Source organism: Sapajus apella, unplaced genomic scaffold (assembly GCF_009761245.1).
Source record: "Sapajus apella isolate SASKATOON/1434 unplaced genomic scaffold, GSC_monkey_1.0 scaffold39, whole genome shotgun sequence".
Classification (NCBI taxonomy): Eukaryota; Metazoa; Chordata; class Mammalia; order Primates; family Cebidae; genus Sapajus; species Sapajus apella.
In genome coordinates, this window is record NW_022436979.1 from 11,784,062 (window position 1) to 11,806,590 (window position 22,529).

The window sequence follows — 22,529 nt, forward strand, 5'->3', positions numbered from 1 at the left end:
TAGAGTTACCCACAAAGAGAAGCCCAGATACTCACAGTGGATCTCTCAGCAGAAACCCTACAAGCCAGAAGAGAGTGGGGGCTAATATTCAACATCCTTAAAGCAAAGAACTTTGAACCTAGAATTTCATATCCAGCCAAACTGAGCTTCATACGTGAAGGAGAAATAAAACCCTTTATGGACAAGCAACTTCTGAGAGATTCTGACCACCAGACCTGCCTTACAAGAGCTCCTAAATGAAGCACTAAACATGGAAAGGAACAACCAGTACCAGCCACTCCAAAAACATATCAAATGATAAAGACCATAACACAATGAAGAAACTGTGTCAACTAATGGGCAAAACAACCAGGTAGCTTTAAAATGGTGGGATCAAATTCACACATAACAATATTAACCTTAAATGTAAATGGGCTAAATGCCCCAATCAAAAGACACAGACTGGCAAATTGGATAAAAAGTCAAGATCCATTGGTGTGCTGTATTCAGCAAAACATCTCATGTGCAAGGACACACATAGGCTCAAAATAAAAGGATGGAAGAAGATTTACCAAGCAAATGGAGAGCAAAAAAAAAAAAAAAAAAAAAAAGCAGGAGTTGCAATCCTAGTCTCTGATAAAATAGACTTAAAACCAACAAAGATCAAAAGAGACAAAGAAGGGCATTATATAATGGTAAAAGGATCAATGCAACGAGAAGAGCTAATGATCCTAAATATATATGTATCCAATACAGTAATTCCCAGATACATAAAGCAAGTTCTTAATGACTTACAAAGAGACTTAGACTCCCACACAGTAATGGTGGGAGACTTTAACACTCCACTGTAAATATCAGACAGATTGAGGAGACAGAAAACTAACAAGGATATCCAGGACTTGAACTCAGATCTGAACCAAGCAGACCTAATAGACATCTACAGAACTCTCCACCCCAAATCCACAGAATGTACATTCTTTCAGCACCATATCACACCTACTCTAAAACTGACCACATAATTGAAAGTAAATAACTCCTCAGCAAATGCAAAAAAACGGAAATCATAACACACAGCCTCTCAGATCACAGTGCAATCAAATTAGAACTCAGGATTAAGAAACTCAGAACTGCACAAATCCATGGAAGCTGAACAACTGGCTCCTGAATGTCAACTGGATAAACAGTAAAATGAAGGCAGGAACAAAGATGTTCTTTGAAACCAAAGAGAATGAAGACACAATGTACCAAATTTTGGGGACACATTTAAAGCAGTGTCTAGAGGGAAATTTATAGCAATAAACGTCCATATGAGAAGTGAGTAATGATCTAAAATCAACCCCCTATCATCAAAATTGAGCTAGAGGAGCAAGATCAAAAAAACTCAAAAGCTAGCAGAAGACAATAAATAACTAAGATCATAGCAGAACTGAAGGAGATAGAGACCAAAAAGAAAAAAAAAAGAAAAAAAAAAAAAACCCTTCAAAAATCAATAAATCCAGGAGCTGGTTTTTTGAAAAGATCAACAAAATAGACCACTAGCCAGATTAATAATAAAGAAAAGAGAAGAATCAAATAGATGCAATAAAAAATGATAAAGAGGATATCACCACCAATTCCACAGATACAAACTACCATTAGAGATTATTACAAACAACTCTATGCACATAAACCAGTAAACCTGGAAGAAATGGATAAATTCCTGGACACTTGCACCCTCCCAAGACTAAATCAGGAGAAGTTGAAACCCTGAATAGACCAATAACAAGGGCTGAAGTTGAAACAGAGACTAATAGTCTACCAACCAAAAAGAAAAGGCAAGGTCCAGATGAGTTAACAGCTGAATTCTACCAGACCTACAAAGAGGCGCTGGTACCGCTCCTTCTGAAACTATTCCAAACAATACAATAAAAGGGAATCCTTCCCAAATCATTTTATGAGACCAACATCATCCTGATACAAAAACCCAGCAAAGACTCAACAACAACAAAAAAGAAAATTTCAAGCCAATATCCATGATGAACATAGTTGCAAAAATCTTCAATAAAATACTGCCAAACCGATTGCAACTGCCCATCAAAAAGTTTATCCATCATGATCAAGTAGACTTTATCCTAGGGATGCAAAGATGGTTCACCATATGCAAGTCTATAAATGTAATTCACCACATAAACAGAACCAAAGACAAAAACCACATGATTATCTCAATTGATGCAGAGAAGGCCTTTGACAAAATTCTACAGCCCTTTATGCTGAAAAAACTCAATAAACTAGGAATAGGTATTGATGAATGTATCTCAAAATAATAAAAGCTATTTATGACAAACCCACAGGCAATATCATACTGAATGGGCAAAAACTGGAAGCATTCCCTTTGAAATCTGGCACTAGACAAGGATGCCCTTTCTCACCACTCCTATTCAATATAGTATTGGGAGTTCTAGCCAGAGCAGTTAGGCAAGAAAAAGAAATAAAGGGTATTCAATTAGGAGGAAGTCAAATTGTCTCTATTTGCAGATGATACTATTGTATATTTAGAAGGCCCCATCATCTCTGCCCAAAATCTCCTTAAACTGATGAGCAAATTCAGCAAAGTCTCAGGATGGAAAATCAATATGCAGAAATCACAAGCATTCTTATACACCAATAACAGACTAACACAGAGACAAATCAAGAGTGAACTCGCATTCACAACTGGTACAAAGAAAATAAAACACCTATGAATACAACTAACAAAGGATGTAAAGGACCTCCTCAAGGAGAACTACAAACCACTGCTCAAGGAAATAAGAGAGGACACAAACAGATGGAAAAACATTCCATGCTCATGGTTAGTAAGAATCAATATGGTGAAGATGGCCATACTGCTCAAAGTAATTTACAGATTCATTGCTATCCCCATCAAGCTACCATTTACCCTCTTCATAGAACTGGAAAAAACCACCTTAAACTTCATATGGAACCAAAAGAGAGCTTGCAAAGCCAAGACAATCCTAAGCAAAAAGAACAAAGCTGGAGGCATCACATTACCTGACTTCAAACTATGCTACAAAGCTATAGTAATCAAAACAGCATGGGTACTGGTACCAAAACAGAGATATATACCAATGGAACAGAACAGAGGCCTTGGAGGCAATGCCACACATCTACAACCATCTGATCTTTGACAAATCTGACAAAAACAAGCAATGGGAAAAGGATTCCCTGTTTAATAAATGGTGTTGGGAAAACTGCCTAGCAATGTGCAGAAAGCAGAAGCTGGGCCCCTCCCTTACATCTTACACTAAAATTAACTCCAGATGGATTAAAGACTTAAACATAAGACCTAACACCATAAAAACCCTAGAAGAAAATCTAGGCAAACCCGTTCAGGACATAGGCACAGGCAAGGACTTCATGACTAAAACACCAAAAGCATTGGCAACAAAAGCCAAAATAGATAACTGGGATCTAATTAAACTCCAGAGCTTCTGCACAGCAGAAGAAACAAACATTAGAGTGAATTGGCAACCAACAGAATGGGAAAAAATTTTTGCAATCTACCCATCAGACAAAGGGCTAATATCCAGAATCTACAAAGAACTAAAACAGATTTACAAGAAAAAAAACCCATTCTAAAGTGGGCAAAGAATATGAACAGACACTTTTCAAAAAAAGACATTTATGAGACCAAGAAACATGAAAAAATGCTCATCATCACTGTCATTAGAGAAATGCAAATCAAAACTACATTGAGATATCATCTCATGCCAGTTAGAATGGCGATCATTAACAAATTTAGAGACAGATGCTGGAGAGGATGTGGAGAAATAGGAACACTTTCACACTGTTGGTGGGAGTGTAAATTAGTTCAACCATTGTGGAAGACAGTGTGGCGATTCCTCAAGGACCTAGAAATAGAAATTCCATTTGACCCAGCAATCCCATTACTGGGTATATATCCAAAGGATTACAAATCGTTCTACTATAAGGACACGTGCACACAAATGTTCATTGCAGCACTGTTTACAGTAGCAAAGACCTGGAACCAACCCAAATGCCCATCGATGATAGGCTGGATAGGGAAAATGTGGCACATATACACCATGGAATATTATGCAGCCATCCAAAACGATGAGTTCCTGTCCTTTGTAGGGACACAGATGAACCTGGAAACCATCATTCTCAGCAAGCTGACACAAGAGCAGAAAATCAAACACCGCATGTTCTCACTCATAGACGGGTGTTGAACAATGAGAACACATGGACACAGGAAGGGGAGCACTACACACTGGGGTCTGTTGGGGGTAATCGAGGGAGGGACGGGGGGTGGGGAGATGGGGAGAGATAGCATGGGGAGAAACGCCACATATAGGTGAAGTGGAGGAAGGCAGCAAATCACACTGCCATGTGCGTACCTATGCAACAATCTTGCACGTTCTTCACATGTACCCCAAAACCTAAAATGCAATAAAAAATTCTTTTATTTATAGATCATTCCTTTAGTTTTGAATCTAAAAAGTCATCACCATACCCAAAGTTATCTAGATTTTCTCCTATATTATCTTCCAGAAGATTTACATTTTACATTTAGATTATTTTGACTATGTTTTGGGAAAGGATGTAAGAACTATGTCTAGATTCATTTCGTTTTGCCTGTGGGTGTTTGGCTGTTCCAGCACCATTTGTTGAAAGGATTATCTTTTCTCCGTTGAACTGTTTTTGCTTCTTTATCAAAAGTTGGTTGACTTTATTTGAGTGAGTCTCTTCATGAATTCTCTGTTCTGTTCCGTTAATCTGTTTGTTTATTGTTTTACCAGTATCACATTGTCTTGATTACTGTAGATTTATAGTAGGTTTGAAGTTGGGTAGGGTCAGTCCTCTAACTTTATTCTTTTCCATCAATATTGTGTTGGCTATTTTGGGGTCTTGTAACTCTCCATATAAACTTTAGAATTAATTTTTTCATATCCACAAAATAATTTTCATTGAGATTTTGATTGGGATTACATTGAATCTGTGGTAAAGTTGAGACGAACAGACATCTTAAAAATACTGAATATTCTTATCCATGAACATAAAATCTCTCCATTCATTGAGTTCTAATTTCTTTCACCAGTGTTCTGTCATTTTTCCTCACATAGATATTGTATATATTTTGTTCGATTTATACTTAAGTATTTCATCTTTTGGGATGTTAGTGTAAATGGCATTGTGTTCTTAATTTTAAATTTCAGTTCATTATTGGTATGGTAAGTCAAGAAAGCAACTGATTTTGTATAATAACTTTGTATCTTCCAACCTTGTTATAAATGCTTACTGACTCCAGGTTTTTTGTCAGTTCATTTGGATCTTCTACATAGACAGTCATGTCATCTGCAAACAAAGTTTTATTTTTTCCTTCTCAATCTCTATATGTTTTAATGTCCTTTTCATGTCTTACTACATAGGACTTTCAGTATGATGTTGAAAAGGAATCATGCGAGGGGACATTCTTGTCTTTTATCTCATCTTAGTGGAAAAACTTATTTTTTAAAAAACTAAGTTCTGATGTTAGCTGTAGGTTTTTATGCAGATACTTTATCAGACTGAAGAGGTTCCCAGTACTCTAATTTGCGGAAAGTTTTGTGTCTTTAAAATCAGGATTAAGTATTGTTTTTTGTCAAATGCCTTTTCTCCAGCTGTTGATATAATCGTGATTTTTCTTTGTATGTTTATTGATGTGATGGATTATATTACTTTAGTTTTGTATTTTGAACCAATCTTACTTACATGAGATGAAGTCCACATAGTTCTGGTACATAATTCTTTTTATAAATTATTCACTTCAATTTGTTAATTTTTTTTCTGAGGATTTTTGCATCTGTGTTCATGAAAGATATTGTTTTGTAGTTTTCTTTTATTATAATCTCCTTATCTAATTTTTGTATGAGGGTAACTCTGTTCTCATAGAATTAATTAGAAAGTACTCTCTCTGCTTCTGTCTTCTAGAAGAGATTACAGAGAATTTGTATAATTTTTTCTTAAATGCATGGTAGAATTCACTAGTGAACACGTGGGCCTCAGTCTTTCTGTTTTGGAAGGTTATTCATTATTGATTCAATTTTTTAAGTAGACATGCCTATTCAGATTGTCTATTTGCAGGTTGCTTTTTCATTCTCTTAAAGCTACCTTTGGAAAAATAGAAATTCTTAAGTGTAATATGATGCAATTCATCAATATATTGTTGCAAGATTAATCCTTTTGGGTCCTCTTCAAGACATCTTTGCCTATACTAACATCACAAACATGCCCTTCTAAGGTTTGTCATTTGTTGGAATTCAAATTTAAAAGGCAAGGAAAACTTCAATGCATTTAGACTAGAATTTTGTGCATAACATCAAGTAGGCATTACTTTAGGACATTCCATTGAATTAGCACCTTTAGTTGAAAGTCCATCTTTCCCATCTAAACTGCAATATCACTGTTCCCATAAACCAGGTGACTCTATTTGTGTAGAAGTATTTCAGGACTCTATTTTTCTGGTCACTTAATGTAATTTTCAGACAAAAATTAATTAAACTAGCATTATAATAGATCCTAAGTCTTTCAGTGATGTACTTTTTCTATAATACAGTCTTGTTTCTTTTTAGGCATATGCATTTCCATATACATTTGAGTTAGCTTGTTGATTTCAACATTGCCCTCTCTCTCTTTCTCTCTCTCTCTCTATATATATATGTATAATTATTACAATTATTTACAATAATTATATATAATTATATATATAATATCACAATTATATATAATTATAACAATTGTAATAATTCATGAAACGAATTCGCATCACCCAGATAAAAAATACATTTATTAACCTTTTCATATGTTTATTGCTCTTTATTTTGTATGTGATTGAAGTTTTTTATGCCACCCTATGTCTAGATTTTTAAATATTATCTATTTAAAGTTAAATAGTATCTTTATTCTTTTCTTTCCAAATTGTAACCATATTTAAAATATTTATTCTACATTTTGTTTTGGCTAGAATGTCATGTGCAATGTTGAATAGAAAGTTATGATTTAAAATATCCTTGTCTTTTCCCAAATGTTAGAGGCAAGGCTTTAAATATTCACCATGGAGTATGGTATTTAGTGGAGTTCTTATACATGTTTTTTATTAGATAACAGATACTAAGAATTTTAAAATATAAATGATTGACAAATTTGATCAGATGTCCTTTCTACATCTATTAAAGATAAGTATTGTTCTCTATCTTTTAAGAGTCATATTGATTTCTCCTGTTTTGTTATTGTGGTAGAATATATTAAAGCATTAATATATTAATACATCAAATGCTAAATGATCCATCTTCCTACAAATAGCTGGGGTAGATTATCTGTGTACACAATTGTAGATTTATTTATGTTCTTTTGTTGCATCTGTTTTTTACATCTAATATTTTAATGTCAAGATTATGCTAGCTTTATTAAAAGACTTGGTAAATATTTTCTTTTTTGATCTTGTCTGGAAGACTTTGTATACAATTGGTGTTACTTGTTCCTTGAATGTCTTGACAAATTTGTAGGTGGAGTCATATGAACTAGTAATTTTCCTTTTGTGAAGGTGTTTAATAATACATTTAAATTTCTTTAATAGATAAATATGCAAATCTTTTATTATTCTTTCAGTTTTAGTAGTTTATCCTAATTTATTGGATAACTCATTTACTTTAAGATCCTACATTTTATGTTGTTTGCTTTTTAACTAATAAAGACTTTATTTCATATTTCTATTTAATAATGTGATATTCTTTCATTTTAATAATTTTATTATGTTACAGATTACATTACATATTCTTAAATTTTTTCAGTATAATACAAAGATTTATGTAGTAAATCTACATTGGGAACTCCAGAACGCATCGCTCCTTCAGATGCTTTTGCCATCTGCCTTATTTCCTCTCTCAATACATTTGAAACTCCACCAAACACTATTGTTGTTGTTCTGAGTAGTTGATATTTATATACACTTACAAATTTAACCCCCTTTCCAGTATTCATTATTGCCCCTGGTAATCATATATATGTATATATATGATTATATATACATATATAATTATATACATATATAATATTACATATATTATATACATATTATATATATGTAAACACATAACTGTAAATTAAATGAAAAAGGTTTTTGGCTGCATAGAATAGCTTCTAATATCTGAATCAAATTAAGACGTTAAATATTTATAGAAACAAGCTTATAGATATAAAATTAAGTTTTAAAACACTTTAATTAATTCAATATTGATTGCTAATCATTTTTGGGGCAAACATTCTAATAAAAAACCTGCACATTCTCCAAATTTCTTGGCAATTAGTAAAATTGTTCAAAAGTATGCATTTTTTTAAAATAGAAATTTTTATGATTTAAAATGGTGCTATATAAATTATCTGTAAAATACACCACAAACATCGTGACTTAAAAAAAAACACGCATATTTATTCTCTCATCTATTTCTGTTAAACAAACATCTCAGCATGGTTTATCTCATTCTTCTACTCAGGGTCTAAGAAGGGTGTCTTCTGGAATCAGCCTGACCACATTTTTATCTGGAGAATAATCCACTTGCAAGCTTGGTCAGGTTGTTGGCAAAATTTATTTCCTTACCTCGGTAGTAGAACTGAGAGCTCTAGATTTTTCCTGACTGTGACTTGGAAGCTGCACTCAGCTCCTGAGGCTATGCACAGTTCCTCCACATATGGTCCTCTCTGTGAGCAGTGAGCAATGTGGTGGCTTGCTTCTTCAAGTCCAGCTGGAGAGCATGATGGTGAATCTGATAGAAAGATAGTAGATCTTATAAAGTTACATAATGATGTGACATCTCAGTACTTACTATATTTTAGTGGTGAGAAGCAAATCATATCTTTCCTGCACCCAAAGGAAGGGGATTATAAAAAAGCATAAGCAGCAATAGGTGGGAACAATGAGAGCACCTCAGATTTTGTTGCCAAAGGATCTTATCCATTAATGTGGCTCTTCTAAATATTTAATTTCAAAAATAAACTTGAGTCAATGAAGAAAAGGAAAAGTAAGTCAAATCAGAGATTTATTCCTCATATAAATAATACTATATTCATTTTCAGAAAATGTGTTTCAAGTTTTGTGTATGTGTATAGAAGTGTTTCAGAGAAGAAAATGTTTAGAATTCTATTTCTTCATGAAATTTCAATTGTTAACGTCAACATTTAATGTTTGTGTTTGTGTTTGCCTAAGAGAAGGAACATCGTTTAGTTTAAAACCTGATTATTCACTCAGAATTGCATTTTTCCTCGATGTTGTATAAGACTGGTATTTAAAACACCAGTTAAAGCTTCCAGAAAAGAAATCTTAATTATGAGAGAATACTTGATTCAACAGCTATAATACCTTTCAATTCACCATTTAAAATATTTTTAGCCACAGCTTTTGTTTCATTTGACAGGTATTTTTTTTCTACTTCCTCTTGACTGTTACTACTGGTTTTTCTCCCCCCAAGAATATTTACTCTTCATCACAAGAAGCTAGGTGGAACATTCTGAACTGTTATTCCTTCACCACATTTGACACTTATTTTGACCTGGGTACAAAGTTAGGAATTTGAGTTGGTTTCCTTTATGTTAGAAAGTTTAAAATGCATACAATAACATGAAACTGTTGATTATTTTGTGTAACTCATAAAATATATTTGATAATTTGTTTAAACTTACATGTATAACCTATTTTATTAAGATATAACATAAATATAAATCAGGTACTTAAATACACTAATAATTTAAAGTAATGACACTATTAATCATTTTATGCTGAATTGCATTGTGAACACGCTGTGCCATTTGGACAATCAGATTAACGCAGAGTGGATATATGAACATTTGTAACAGATAGCGTTTGCACTGTCCGTATTTGGTTCTAATAATTGATAATTAACATAATGTTTACTTAAAACAGAGTAAAAGAATGTTTCTTTCTTCATAGGTTATTACTATTGTCTGTATGAAATTGTCTATATGAAATTGGCACAAAGTATTGAAAGAACACTCAAGAGTTGCTTCCTTGGATGACCAGATTCATTGGAATTGGCTGATGAATTCTTCCTTAACCATTTGCATATTGCATGCACTGAGGCTCTGACATTAATTCAAGTTTTGATAGACTACCCCAATTTTTCTAAACCACAGCTTTAGTTCAAAACTTGAATATTAGAGTACTTGTTATTGAGCTGATAAATATTTTAGAATATAGTTTATTTTGAATACTTTTTCTGGAATTTTGAGGGATATATTAGGAGAAAAGTTGAAAGAAATGTTGAAAGAGAAAAGTTGAAAGAAAATGCTTATCTATGTGGTATTAAAATTAAAATTTACTTTCTGAACCCTGCTTCAAAATGTGTAACCAAGTGAGAGCTCCTTTTGAAATCATTCTGGTCTTCAACCAGATCCCAAACTCAGCTATTTCAAATAAGTTACTTGCCTAGAATAATATTTTTTTTCCTTTCAGCCAACACTTGAGAGTTCTCTCTTACCACTTCTGAAATTCTTTAATTTTTTCATTATAAATGAAACATAGATAATGTGAGCCTTTGATTTATGAAACATTTCCAGTCACTGCCATATCATATACCATGTAATAATTACAGATATATTATTAGCATTGATACAAAAGTAAGTGAAAAGCAATCACAGATTATAGAAGTAAAGTACACAGGCTTTTGAGTCAAGACTGATTTGGTTTCAAAGGGTGTATCTCAGAAGCAGTGTAACCTTGGGTAAGTTACCAGAATAATAATTAACTTATAACATTAATGTGAGGTTTAAGTGAAAGAGTGTATGAACAAAATTTAGCACACTGCCTTTCCCAAAGTATTCTCTGATCAGTCCTTTATTATTACTGATACTACTCCTGTTGCTACTATAATTACTATAATACTTCTAACCCCCCTTCTCTAATTATTACTCTAAAACTACAATCCACGTGTTAAAGTTTTAGGAATCCTCACGTGCCTAACGGTCACTGACGTGAAGAAGTAGCTGATTGTATAACAAAAACAATCAGACAGGACTTCCCCTTTAGTTAATGGGGGTATAAAGAGCGGCTGGACTGACCCACACACAGCTAATAGTATAAACTATATGATTAAGAATAATTTAAAAAGCAAATACTTGAAGGCACTGGAGAATGAATTTTGGTAGGACATTCACACTCAGAGGAGGGCATAACAGAGTGATTGCACCCATTTTTGCTACTTTTAGACTAAAAGTAGGCACAGTTAGCACAGAATAGTGGCTATCAGTTCAAAACTCAGTAAGTTTGGGCTGAGAAACCAAGAAATTGAGTGTCAGGCAACTATGACCACTGAACAGAAAAGACAAAGTCCAGGCAACTAAAGAGCCAGAAAAAGAATATCCAAATTATAACTTCTTATATACCTGGATGACCCCTCAACCATTCACTTACAGACCAGAATGAATGCATTCAGCTAAAATTAAAAGGTCAAAATTAAGATCACTAGTGGCTACCCCAAAAAGAGAGTGCACATTTTGCATCCAGATTTGCTGCTAGGACAAAAGAAATGACACATCAGAAAGTTATGAGTAAATATATATTTTCCACAATGTAACATGAATAATGTCTGTGACATACTGCAGAAATTATCTAATATGCAAACAATTTGTAATTTGAGACCCATTTTCAATTTTAAAAAACTGAGACCAAACCCCTGAGGTAAACCAGATAACCTTAGCAGACGAGGAATTAAAACTGCTAATAAGATTCTCAAAGTAAAAATCAAAAATTAAATGTTTCCAAAAATCAAAAATATAGGAAACATCAATAAAGGGATAGAAAGAATAAAAATTAACAAGTGGATATTTCAGAGAATGAAAATAAATTGAAATTAACTGAAAATTTAAATGTATAACTGATATCTTGAGGAATGATGATAAGAAAGGAGGCAGTGAACTGGAAGATACAGTAATTAAAACTATTACTTAGAAAACAATTTAGTAAATAGAGCCTCAGATAACCATTAGATAATATCAAATAGTTTAATACACCCATGATTTGATTCCTGGATGGAGAGTTTTATGGGTTGAATTTTGTCCCTTCAAAATCTGTATGCTGAAGTCCTAACTCCTTGTATCTCAGAATGTGATCTTATTTGGAGATAGCATTGCTGCAGATGTGATTAGTTAAGAAGAGGTAGTGTTGGAATAGGAAGAACTCTTAATTCCATATGGCTGGTATCCTTATCAGAAGGCGAAACTTGGCCATTCACATCCATAAAGGGAGACTGTACCTAAAGATAAAGGCTAAGATCAAGATGATGCTTCTACGATTCAGGGAAAGTCAAAGATTCACAGAAACCACCAAAAGCTAGGGTAACAGCATGAAACAGATTCTTTATCAGAGTCTTGAGAAGAAACCAACCTGGTTCATCCCATGATCATAGATTTCTAGCCTTCAAAACTATGAGAAATTAAATTTCTGTTATTTATGATCCTTGTATCTTGTTTGTGATACTTTGCTATGGCAGCCTAGCAAATGCATACGACAGGAAAGAGGAAATGAGGGCAAAAAATTTGAAAACCTAAAGGCCTATTTTTTTTTTTTTTTTTAATGAGAGATGTGAGGTTACTGATTTCTACCATGATATAAAACATGAGGGTGAGGATAAGTTCACCTTTCTGATTTAAAACTTTCTATATTTTATGAAAAGTATAAAATAATAAACTCAAAATTGACTAAGGAATCCCTTAAACAACTGCTAAATAACAAAATAAAAAGAAGCTTAGATGAACGTTAAAATGTATCAATAAATAAGAAGAAACACCAGATAGAGTAATATACACTAACATGCTACCATACTATTATTACATGAAGCTATAAGAGACTCTCATACAAAGCCACTGATTATCATAATGGATAAAAAGAAGACATGGCTTAAGTACAATGATAGACATAAGTTGAAAACAAATGTCTCACAGATAAATGCTATGCAAACAAATAAGAAGAGCAGCACAAGTTTTGTTAAATAGATTTTAGTCTAAAAATAATTATTATCATTAGAAAAGTGGGACATTTCCTAATGAAAAAATTGTCAATTCATTCTAAAACTGTATCAATTGTAAATGCATATGTGATCTAATAAGAAAGCTTCAAAATACATGTAGAGAAAACAACACAATTAAACAATAAATTACACAAGCCCACAAAATAGCTGGAACATCTTAACACCCCGGTTTTGGAAATTCATATAACAACTAGATTTAAAATATCAGTGACTGCCGGGTGTGGTGGCTCACGTCTATAATCCTAGCACTTTGGAAGGCTGAGGTGGGTGGATCACCTGAGGTCAGGAGTTCAAGACCAGCCTGGCCATCATGGTGAAACCTCATCTTTAAAAAAAAAAAAAAAAAAAAATCAGTGACCTATTTAATATTTTTGGGCACTCCACAGGCACACATTCTTTTCAAGTGATGGTGTATATTTACCAGGATACACAATATGCTGGGACATAAGTATTAACAAAACAAGATGCATTAAACTTCTCCACCATAATTACAATGAAAAATAATAAAGGATTTAAAAAATTTTCTAAATACTTTGAAATTAAACAAAAATGATCCCAAATTCATAGGTCAACAAAAAAATCAGAGCACAGGAGACTATATTTTGAATTAAATGGAAATGTCAGCATAACAAATTAAAAGGTATCAGATAAAACTAAACATAGTTCTTAAAGGTATTTTATGACTTTATTATGTCAGGAAAGACAAAATATCGCACTTCAGTGATCCACGTATCTTCCTTAAAAAACCTGATAAAAACAAAAAGCAAACCAAAAAACCCAAACAATGAAACAGTGAATTATTCAAAAAGTAAGAAGACACATAATCCATAAATGGGTCAACATTTTTAACAATACTTTACAGAATAAGATATATGAATGGCCAATAAGCTAAAAAAATCACTAGTCATCAGAGAAATTCAAAATTACTACAATATCATACCACTGTATACTCACTGTAGCTAAAATGTAAAAGGCATGTGTTGTTGAGCATATGGAGTAACTGAAACTCTCATACTTTTCTCTTTGGAATGCAAAATTGTACAGTCATTTTGGAAAACAGATTAGCAGTCCCTTGTAAAATTAAAGCTAAAATTCCTTATGACCTAACTACTCCAGTTTTAGAGATTTACTCAAGAGCAATGAAAATACATACCTACAAAAACCCTGTATAAAACAGTTGCTAATAGCATTATTCACAGTAGCCAGAAATTGGAAAGAATCCAAATGTCCATCAATAGATGAATGGCTAACCAAATTTTGATATAGGCATAATATGGACACAATTAAAAAGACACATGTAACATGTAACAATCTGGATCAATTGCAAAACATCATGCTAGAACTCAGATAACACACACTACATGGTTTTATTTAGATGATATTCTCGATAAAGCAAATGATATCAAAACAGATCAGTTATAGCTAGGGTTCTGGGAAAGGGGCTTCAGGAAAATATTAAAGATATTGGTAAAATTCTATATCTTCATTGTGGTTGTTGTTACATGAACATATACAATACCTCAACACTTTTCAAATTGTTCATTTAAAATAAGTGGCATTTATTGGATATAATATACACCTCAATAAAGCTGTTGAAAAACAAAGGAGAAGAAAAACCAACCAAGCAAATTGTAGATTCAGTAAGAGCCCCTGTTTGTATATTAAATTAGCCACTAATTATGCCTGGGTTTTAATAAGATGTGTCACGTCAATCAAGAATAAAAAGAAAACAATTGGCACTTGTTTTTTAATGACCTTTTGAGAGATAAAAGAGGACTAAGAATAGGCCTTAATTTTCCAGCATTTCATGCTGTAACATAGTAAATAAATAAACATGGTGGCAGTAGGTGTGTACTGGTTAGAATTACAGACTCTGTTGTACAGCAGGTTCTCATTTTGCTATCATGTCAATGAGAGATAAACATCACTCTCCAGGGGCGATTGTCTGTCTGGAGTCTACATGTTCTCCCCTGCATCTGTGTGGGTTTTCTGTGGAGACTCTGGGTTCCTCCCATGTCCCAAAGCTGTGTCTGTTAGTGAACTGGCAAGTCTCCATGATCCCCGTGTGAGTGAGTTAGGGTGTGTGTGAGCCGCCCTGCCATGCTTTGGTGTCCTGGCAGGGTGGGCCCTGCCTGGTTCCGTAAGGGCTCCAGCCCACTGTGACCCTGAACTGGAATAAGCAGGTACATACTTATTTTACATGTTTTGATTTATCTTTCTCAAATGTATATATAGCTCATATTTATTTTAATGTTTATTATGATACCTATCTTAGGTCATTATTTAGATATTTGGTGATGTTTTTGTGACCACGAATATGCCCTAGAAATCTAACTTTGGTTTATATCAATTAGCCGAAGGGAAAATTGGTTTCTTATAGTTGTTTTGTTTAAAGTTGCAGTTTCCAGTAACCAACTGTAGAGAGCACCTTTGATATAAGTAACTATAATACATTTTCAAAAAAGACTCCATCTTACATTTCTAAAGGCATCATGTCAACAGGGACACTGATGGTTCACCTAATCCATAAAGACGGCACACAACGAGGTACACTCTTCTACTCTCAGTTCTCACCAGAGGACTCTGTGACCTTAAAAAGAGCGGGACTTCACCAGTTCAAAACCACTGTGTTAACAGACACCCTATTGCGGTCACTTTTAATAAGCACTTAACATCTGCTGCTGAAGGCTCTATGTCACAGACTCCTGATGGACTAATAGGTGACCCGGACCCAGGAGAGGATACTCTTTATGACCACGTGTCTCCTTGGACTGGTTAATTAACTATTTTTCTGTCCCCTTTTGCTTAATGTTAAATGTTTGTTTGTTGTGATAGGTATATTCTATAACATTTACATATTGATTAAGTATACTATTTATTTATGGTTTGCAATGTTGACTGACTTGTGGAGTGGCTTGACCCTGTGTGCCTGTGCCTCTGACTACGGAGTGAACAGGATGGTCTAAGGAGAACTGCTTCCTGGGTAACTCCATGGAACTTGTGGCTTTTGTGATTTAAATAACATTAATAACAGTTGACCATTGTGTAAAGACACAAACATGCATGGACCTCATTATCTCCGACCTTCTGTCACAATAATTGGCATAGTTAGCGCTTTTGCTCCACAGAAAAAATTTTCAAAACTAAAATTAGTTGGCATTTATAGTCACATAACTATGATAACCAAATTAAGGAAATTCCCAAGGCCAAATCCTCTACTAAGACTTAAATTAGAAACCGAGCTGTTTTGCAAAACAATCTGCTACTCTCTCTAAAAAGATACATAATCCTGCTTCCCCTTGAAAGCCTGGCTCCTTAGGGAAACCTCAGGTGATAGGATTTCTGTACGTGATAGGATTTCTGTACCCATGCCATGTAGATCCAAGGCTGACAAGATCTTGGTTAGTGACAAGCTAAGAAGCTGGTGAAGCCGGAGAGGTTCACACTGAGCAGGGTCTCAACAATGAGATGGTGGTTGTCAAAACAAGTTTTTCATTTGGCTGAAAGAAAGGAAAGTCAATTATCACACAACTTCCACTCATAGAGTTGGTTAAGGTGGGAAACAAATATTTGTTATTAAGAAACTATACAGAGTAACTGCTAATATTGCATAATGTGTCAGCTCTAGGAAAGAATGGGATGCTAGAGGTTTGCTATCCAAGTACAGTACTGTGTGGTGAGGTACCCAACAAAGTTGGAAGTCAGAAAAAGGCTCTCTTTATATTGGATGCCATGAGAATATACTGTCAGACTTGAGGGACCCCAAAAATGTTAAACTTTTAATTACCAGAGTCGCTAAAGAAGAAATGTCTGTAGTTGTAATGCAAAGTATCTCAAAGATAGACAGGGATCCCAAGAAAGGCAAAGAAATAGCTCATAAAATTTTAAGGAAAAGAAAATCCCTTTCAGATGTAACTTTAAGGCAGGACCCTTGGAAACCAACTAGGGACCTGGGTTCCAATTCAGAGGATTTGGTAGATTGTGATGAGCCTGGAGGGGAGGTATATGTGTCAAGACCTATAATAACTAGAAAACAGTTATATATTATAACCATGGAAAATGACAGACTTCAGGACATCTGTGTGGATGCAGAATACACCAGAGAATTACAAAAACTAAGAACAGATATTTGCCAAAGATAGACCACAGGTGTAGACTGGCTCCTCCAACTATGGGATTATGGAGCAAACATCATAGAACCGTCAGGCACAGAAATGCATCAGATCCCTATATTAGCAGAAAACCCATCACTAAATCATACGCTATTAGAACTAAAAACAAATAACGCAAGAAGTATCCTACCTCTCTGGGAGTAGCCTGGAAACCTGCCCACTCATATTTAGACCCAACAAAATTAGGAGACAGATTCAAATGGATTGACCTAATAGAGGCACAGAAGAATTAAAAAATCAGCTCTCCTAGGGATGATATATGATAGATATAACCAGTATGTTACGCCACTTGAAAGTCCAGCTACAAATGAAATTGAAATATAACTTCTGTTAGGAGCACCACCAAACCTGAAGGTCTCCTACTTCAATGCTTTCTCAAATTTGCAGAACCCTAGAAGATATATTATACTGGGAACTTTTAAACTTTCTGCAGAATTAGGAACCCATAAGGTAATATTTATGGCAATGCTGATATAAACGCCAAAAGATAAATTCAGGAAGGCGTCGTTTTTTTTCTTATATGTCAAACAGGTCCCAAAATTCATTCAAAATGGACCTAAGCCATCTTGGCAAAATAAACCAACATGGATGAATCGGCAACCCAGATGAAACAATTGACAATCCAAGCAAAATAATTAGCAGCCAAGGACAAAAGGACCAAACTGGTAAAAAGGCTGTCCAAGATCACCAGCCAAATACCAAAATGTATGGGCAAAGACATGCCTGAGGTCCAGACCAAACGCATAATTTCAAAAACAGTAACAACAACAATAAAGAAGTTGTTCAGGTCTGGTCGCAGTGGCTCACACCTGTAATCCCAACAGTTTGGGAGGTTGAAGTGGATGGATCATGAGGTCAGGAGATCAAGACCATCCTGGCCAACATAGTGAAGCCCCATCTCTACTAAAAATACAAAAAAATTAGCTGGGCATGGACGTGTGCACCTGTAGTCCCAGGTATTCAGGAGGCTGAGGCAGAAGAATTGCTTGAACCGGGAGGCAGAGGCTGCCGTGAACCAAGATCATGCCACTGCCCTGCAGCCTGGGGGCAAGAGTGAGACCCAGTGTCAAAAAAAAAAAAAAAAAAAGAAGAAATATTCATCAAAAAACTGGAAACTCCTTGGTACAAGCTATAAAAATCCAGGGATAACAAACCATATATGCAATTAGCTATACAAATTGACAAACATGTATACACATTTCTTTTGGAAACCAGATCACAAGTAAGCCTTCTTAGGTATAATGGCTGATATTTCTGACACAAATGTTCATATAGAAGTATTTGGAGGAAAATTAACTCAAGGCTTCCCAATCTCTGCTTTTACACTTCTCTATAACTCTAAACTTATACCCTGAACTTTTTACTGTTTATCTGAATTAGTAAATATGGGAATGAATCTGATTCTTAAACTTTGTATTCGATGGTGACCTATTAAAAAGCATAAAGAAACTAGCACAAATTAAAATGAACCCCATTATACTGCCGATACCCCACTGAACATTAATCATTAAAGGGAGGACATGAAGAAATAACAGCAAAGAGTCTAGAATTTCTCAAGGAAGATATAAAAATTGGCACTTCTAATAACTGTAATAGTTCAGTCAGGCCTGTTCTAAAACCAAATGGGAGCTATCAATTCACTATTGACTATAGAAATCTAAATAAAGTCTCACCTAAAGTACCAAGCATTACCAGATGTAGAAGTCATTAATAAAATAACTATAACAGCAATTACTATGTAATTATAGACCTTTTGGACATGTTCTTTGCATACCAATAGACCAACCCAAGAATATACCACCTTTACTTGGGAAGGCAAACAATATCACCTTAAAAGTTTACCTCAGGGATATCTAAATAGTTCCATAATAGCTCTTCCTTTTTTTGAAGATAGAGTCTCACTCTGTTGACAGGCTGGAATGCAGTGGCATAGTCTTGGCTCACTGCAACCTCTGCTTCCTAGGTTCAAGCAATTCTCCTGCCTCAGCCTTGAGTATCTGGGACTACAGGCACATGCCACCACCCCCAGCTAATATTTTTTTGTATTTTTAGTGGAGACAGAGTTTCACCATGTAAGCCAGGATGGTAGCGGTCTCCTGACCTTGTGATCTGCCTGCCTTGGCTTCCCAAAGTGCTAGGATTACACTTGACGTGAGCCACCACACCCAGCCAGTTCTTCAATTTTATTATTGCACATAGACCAATCCAAATATCCATCTCTAATAGTATCACAGATAGATGGCATTATAATGATAAACAAGAACCAGGAAAACCTTTTTTAAAAACCTCCGTTAATAACACACTTAAGATCACTGGGATGAACTATTACTATAGATAAAACCACAGGCCCAGACACCAACTGTAAATTTTCAGGAGTACGGTGTTCATCAGAAGGGAGAAAAATCCTGACCGCAGTGATAGATAAAAGAAAAGCCCTTAAGGCATCAGAAAACAGGAAACACAAAGACTAGAACGTTTATCTGGATACTGAGACAGCATATGCCTTACTTAAACATCACCCTGAAACCAATAGATAAAATAAGTGGAGGATTCCCAGACTTCACATTTGGACAACAACAAACACAAGCACTTGCAATACTAAAAGACTACAGCACTGCGTCCCAGATAGTACATTACCCGTCTCTGGATTCACAACTTAGGTTGCAAATTCTAATGAGTGATAAATATGAAACATGGTCAATATGGACAGATAAGCCAGGTACTAAATCCATCCTACCCATTGAATTTTGGACAACAAAATTGCCGTACTCTAAAAACAAATACTGACGATTTGAAAAACACATATGACTTACCTAAGAAACCCTCAAAAATACAGCGCCTCTAACTGGCAACAACAATCTTACAATAAGATGCCAGATGCCTCACCTTCACTGGATAAAATTGAGTTCTGAAGAACTGACAGGTACCCAAATTGATTCAAATCTGCTCACACAGCAATGGTATATCCAGGGTCAAGACACAGGCTTTAAGGGTCAACCAGGCCTCTTCACCAAGGAGATTCACAAGACTAAAATAGACTTGCTGGTATTTATTCTGAGGACAGAAATAATCTATGTCAATCTAAGTAAATGGGCTCAGTCTGGTCTAGTGTCTTCCATAACACTTTGTTTACAGATGGATCAGCTGCTGTGACCCAAGGCCAGACCCAACAGACAACAGCAGCACTCAGACCCAAGGATCAAAACCATCCTGAAGACGTCAAGTAAATCACTCTGTGCACAGCGTACAGAGCTGATTGCAGTTGTTGTAAGTCAGACACTCAGTATCAGAAAATCAAAAGAAATTACATAGACTTATGGATATTCACAAATGGCACGGCCCTGTGGTCACATAAATAGAAACAAAATAATTTTAAAAATAATAATAAAGACATATGGTACAAATATTATTGGGAGGAAATATCTGAATTATCAAACAGAATTTAGGTATTTGTGAAACGTGTATCAGCACACCAAAAAGACTATTCAGAGACAAAATATAATAGATAGATGCATTAATAAGGAGCATAACCACTGACCAACAAGACATACGCAAGTTAAAACTACACAGAAATTCAGCCAACTCATGGAGACATTCATTACCATCTCTGCATTTCAGGAGAAAATCAGACAATGAATGGGAGATACCTGAAGTACCCCCTATCCCAGTAGCTGTAATAAAACAGGGAGATGACTTTTAACAGATACCAGAAGCAGCTTGTACTCAAATACTCCTACAATTACATAAAGAAAAAGAGAAATTGGGCATATACTCACTGTGCAGGCAGCTTCAGACGGAAGTCAAAAGGTGACATGGTACCAAGTTAAAAAGCATACAGCTAATTGTGAGCAATGTAAAACTACCAAGATGAATATAGGAATACCAAACAAAAAGATACATACAAACCCAACATCTTTTGCCAACAGATAGAATTTATAGGACCATTAAAGCACCACTACCAATAAATATATGCAGTAACAACTGTGGATATGTATGCACAAGGATAGGCATTGTAATAGTAGCTATCATCCATCTGCCAAATACACCATCTCCGTCTTAGAAAATCAGGTGGCTCACTACAAAACACCTAAAGTAATTGAAAGTGATCAGGGAAATCATTTTGTGTCAAGGGCTACATAAGCATTCACAGATCAATGAGATATATAGTGCCATTTCCACTTATCTATAATGCCACAGCAGGAAATCTAGAGAGACTTAATGGACTATAAAAAGAGGATTAAAAACCTTAGACAGAATGAGTATATTCCAACAAACTCTTAACTTGGTATGTTTTAGTTTAAATCAAAGGGACAGACTACATATGAGCAACCCTCAGTCTTATCTTAAGCAACCGAACTTAATGGTCATAAACAATAAGGAAGAATATGATGCAAATACTATCCCTTACAAGGTGAGTACTAGACTGATTTACAACACTATCCCTCAATAGTGCATTCTGGCCAACAGATAGAAAATACATATTGGACTACAGGAAAAAAAAAAAAAGAAGAGTCATAATTACACAAAATCCCTATTAAATTTACTGATTGCTGGAAGTCAACATCTTTCAGAAACCCATTAGGGTCCTGAGTACCAGGTATGTTTGATGAAGTACAACAAATAAAAAGGGATAATTAATATTCACATGTACTCGCAGACCAGATACCTACAATCTGCTATTTTCTAACTCACAACTAGTACATGGACCATTTACACCCACATACAAAACAACAGGCACGTTCTTCACACAAGATGATCCAAGAAACATGATCATATTAGTCAAATTTACCTATAAAACCAAATATGTATGAGATCAAGTGATTTTTCTAAGGTGCCCACTGAAAAATCAGAATGATCTACACTTTCATTTCAAAGATGTAGATAGAGACAACATACGGTTTCAATTAATTGACTGGTGGGAAACAGTAGGAACCAAAATACATATGGGAAAAGTCACAAAAATAGATACAGGTATGTCAAATTACTTTTTCTCTATTATCCAGCCATCCCACGAATCACAGGATAAGGTTACATGGTCGACCCAATACCCTATTTACAAAAATATAACCAGACTAGACTCCCATTTACATAAATTTATATCTAACGTCATCTCTTCTACAAAAGCTGTTAAACCTTGGGACATGGATCCATGCATAATTGAGACAGGAGGCTGGAATGACACGTGTCACTAAAAGACACATCACTAGAAACCATAGTGGACCAAGGGGATAACAAACCCTCCACCTAAATTATTAAAATCAAATTTATTTGAACCCATCCTAATTAACCCTTAAGATTAATTTAC